Below are 4084 nucleotides of genomic sequence, written 5' to 3' on the forward strand. Positions count from 1 at the left end.
AAGTGCAAAAATAGAAAAACTCATGTCTTTTTAAAATCTTTGTCATCTCTTCTCAAACTGTATGCACCGGTGCCTTGAATCCCCCTCCCATCAGCCATTCATCTTGTCTACACACTCCATGATTTTATAAACTTCTAATAAGGTCACCCCTCAACCTCCTGCTCTCCAGTGACAGACATCCCAGCCTATCCATCCTCACCTTCTAAAACAATCCCTCCGTTCATGGCAACATCCTGGGAAACATCTTCTGAACCTTCTCCAATTTAATAACATCCTTCCTCCAACAGGGGGACCAGAACTGAACACAGTGAAGAGGCCTCACCAACATCATGTATAACCTCATGACAGTGTCCCAACTCCTATACCTAAAGGTCTGAGCAATGAAGGTAAGCGTGCTAAACACCCACTTAACCACCCTGTCTACATGTGACACAAACTGCAAAGACCTGAACCCCTCGGTCTCTTTGTTCCACATCACTACTCAAGGCCTTACTTTTAATTAGTGTAATTAATTAATGAGGCTAAAAGAGATGTTTGTTTTATTAAAATATAATATCTTACATTTATTCAAATTAAATTCCATCTGCCACATTTCAGCCCATTCACCCAATTGTTCCGGATCCCTCTGTATTCGTGGATAAGCTTTTGTTACTGTCTACATTAACAGTTTTTGATGTTACCCACAAACAAACCATGCTTTGTATATTCTAATTCAAACCATCTACACACATGACAAACAAAAATGGACCCAGCACCGATTCCTGGAGAACACTGCTGGTCACGGGCCTCCAGTGTGAAAAACAACCCTCCACTATTACTGTCTCCTATTGTTAAGCTAATTTTGTATCCACTTGGCAAACTCTTGCTGAATCCCATGGGATCGAAATTTACAACTTCGTCTCCCCTACACAACCTTTTTAAAGGCTTTACTAAAGTCCAAATAAACAATGTCTGCCACTCTGCCTTCATCGATCTTCTTGGTGACTACCTTAAAAATCTCCATCAATCTGTGAGGACACCCTGTTAAGTAACCATGTTGAGTGTCCCTAATCATTCCTAAACAATGTCTGCCACTCTGCCCTCATCGATCTTCTTGGTGAATCCCTTAAAAATCTCAATCAAGTCTGTGAGACACCCTGTTAAGTAACCATGTTGAGTGTCCCTAATCATTCCTTAACTCTCCAAATACATGCAAATCCTATCCTTCCGAATCGCCTCCAACGGCTTACCCACCACTGAGGTCTACAGTTCCTAGGCTGCTCCTTATACCCTTCTTTAACAAAGGTACAACATTAGCCACTCTCCAGTCATCAGGCAGCTCACCTGTAGTTATCGATTACACAACTATTTCTCCATAGTGCCTACAATTACATCTCACCCAAACCGTTCCCGTCCTATCACTTCCGTCACTTGCCCTGTCTGATCAGACAAGAAAAGGTCAGGTGTTGCTTGCTTCCTGATAGGAACATTTAAATATTTTTAAAGAACATTTCTTGAACTCATTTAACCTATTCTTTACCAACCAAACCTTTCATACTATCGTAATCACCTACTACTATAACCTTATTGTTGTGACTGTATATCGGAGATCTCTCTGTATATTTGTTCCTTATGTTCTCCCTGATTATTACAGCGTCTATAGTGCCATCCGACCAAGGTGATTTTTTTTAAAGTTTGAAAACACAATTTTGTTTTTAAAAAAGCTTTTCTCTGCGATTTAAATATAAATCTCTTTTTGTTTATTCACTCAGATGTGGATGTTTACCCTGAGGGCAGTTGGGAGTTAACCACATTGCTGTGGGTCTGGAGTCACATGTTGGCCAGACCGGGTGAGGAAGACAGTTTCCTTCCCTAAAGGGCATTAGTGAACCAGATGGGTTTTTTCCTAACAGTCGACAATAGTTTCATGGTCATCATGAGCCTTTTCATTGGAGAATTTACTGATATCTGATGCCACCATCAGCCATGATGCTACCATCTAACCCTAATCCTCGGAACATTGCTCATATTACTCGTCTAGCAAGAATATCATCTGGCCATTGCCTCCGTTTTTAGCAATGTATTATTTTTAAAAAAGCTCCATCATTCTCCGTGTACAATTTGATGTAAAATTACACACATGCAATTTCTGAAGCCGGGGGGGGGATTACAGAGACAGAGAGGGATGTGGGTCTAGAGGGGGATTGTTGTCCAAACATCACTGTGGTGTACATGGACTGCAACATTTCAGGGAGGCGGTTAACCACCACTTTCTCCAAGACACATAAAGGTGGCCAATAAATACTGGTCTGGGCAGCAAAGGCAACCTCCAGTGAATCAAACCGAGCAGTGACCTCTCCCAGCTGACTGGTTGTGAAGGTATAAACCACTCGGAAATGCAGCTTGGAGAAAAGAGAAACAAACAGTGACATTTCACAGCTGCCCTCAGAGAGACCTCGCTCTCTGAGCTGCTCACAGCCGGATCAGCTCAGTGGGTTTCAGTCTCTTGAAACATCAATTTTAGACGGTTTTATTATATTAATAGTGAGAAAGGTGAGGGTTTCTTTTTTATGTCTTTCGGTCTGTTGTTTAAATGTTTAAAATATAAAGCATAAGCATTAAGTTATTCTCGGGCAGTATTTTTCGAGCAGTAACACTGTGCCTTTGTCTTAGTCTGTTGATTGTTAAGGCGGAGAGATGGCCTGTTGTAGAGTAGTGTGCTGTTCCTGTCGGATGTTGGAGGTTAGAGAGAGTTTCAATGATCCTGATGATTGTGTCTGCAGGAAGTGTGTTTGCAAATCCTATCAGATCACATGGATTGGTGAAGGAGTGATTAAAGGCAGTGAGGAATTGACAGGAGCCGGGGGGTGTGATAGGTGGCAGACTCAGGATTGCAGGATACTGCAGATACAGTCAGGTAGATGGGTTACCTCTAGGAAAACTAGGAGGGGTAGGCAAGTACTGCAGGAATATCCAGTGGTTATCCCCAGCTCAAACAAGTGTACTGTTTTGGAAAATGTAGGGGGTAATAGACTTTCAGGGGAATATAGCACTGACTGCCAAGTTACTGCGACTGAGACTGGCTCTAACATAATGTAAGGTATACCCAGTTCCACGCAAAGGATGGTGTTAGGGGACTCTCTAGTCAGGGGCACAGTCTGCCATTTCTGCAGCTGACAGTGAGACATCAGAATGGGTGGTGCCTCCCTGATGCTAGGGTCAAGGATGCCTCGGAGAGGGTGCAGAATATTCTCAAAGGGGAGAATAGCCAGTGGGAGGACATTGTACATTGGTACCAATGGCATAGGAAGGGGAAAGCATGGGGTCCTGATGAGTAGGGAGATTTGCTAGTTCCACTCGGGAGGCATTAAACCAGTGAGGGAGTTGGGATAAATCTAAAGAGATAGTGAGAAAAGAGGTATGTCGAGGCTGGTACTGTTCAGATTAGACTGTCAAGGCAGGCAAGAGCAAGCCACAGAATAAAGCGGGACGGACCAGTTACACTGAATTTATTTCAGTGCAAGTTGCCTGACAGGTCAGGCAGATGGTCTCAGGGTATGGTTTTGAACATGGCACTGGGATATTATAGCAATTACAGAGGCATCACTGTAATTGGATAGGACTAGCAGCTTAATATTCCAGGGTGTAGATGCGATAGAAAGGGGGCAACAGTACAGGGGGAGTGGCGTCTTTGATTAGGGATAACATTACAGCTGGGCTTCGGGAGGATATTCCTGGGAGTACATCCAGGCAAGTTACTTGGGTGGGACTGAGAAATAAGAAAGGGATGACCATCTTAATGGGATTGTATTATAGACTCTCTCCCAATAGTCAGCGGGGAATTGAGACACAATTTTACCAGGAGACCTCAGTTATCTGTAAGAATAATATGGATGCAATGATAAGGAGTTTTAACTTTACCAATATGGCCTCGGAGTGCTGTAGTGTTAAGGGCTTGGATGGAAAGGTATTTGTTCAGTGTGTACGAGAACATTTCAGATTCAGTTTGTAGGATGTACCTACTAGAGAAGGAACAAAACCTGACCTGTTTTCTTTATTCATTCACAGGATGAGGCTGTCACTGGCTCGGCCAGCATTTATTGCT

General features: G+C 43.0%; 1 long non-coding RNA gene across 1 annotated transcript; it reads left to right on the forward strand.

The window, feature by feature from the left end:
- Positions 1 to 345: 345 nt before the first annotated feature.
- LOC122547713 lies at positions 346 to 4077 on the forward strand. Its single transcript, XR_006311072.1, has 3 exons — positions 346 to 386; positions 1752 to 1829; positions 4048 to 4077. It is a non-coding gene; the product is annotated as an uncharacterized LOC122547713 (long non-coding RNA).
- The last annotated feature ends 7 nt before the right edge of the window (positions 4078 to 4084 follow it).

This window comes from Chiloscyllium plagiosum, unplaced genomic scaffold (genome assembly GCF_004010195.1).
Source record: "Chiloscyllium plagiosum isolate BGI_BamShark_2017 unplaced genomic scaffold, ASM401019v2 scaf_7626, whole genome shotgun sequence".
NCBI lineage: Eukaryota > Metazoa > Chordata > Chondrichthyes > Orectolobiformes > Hemiscylliidae > Chiloscyllium > Chiloscyllium plagiosum.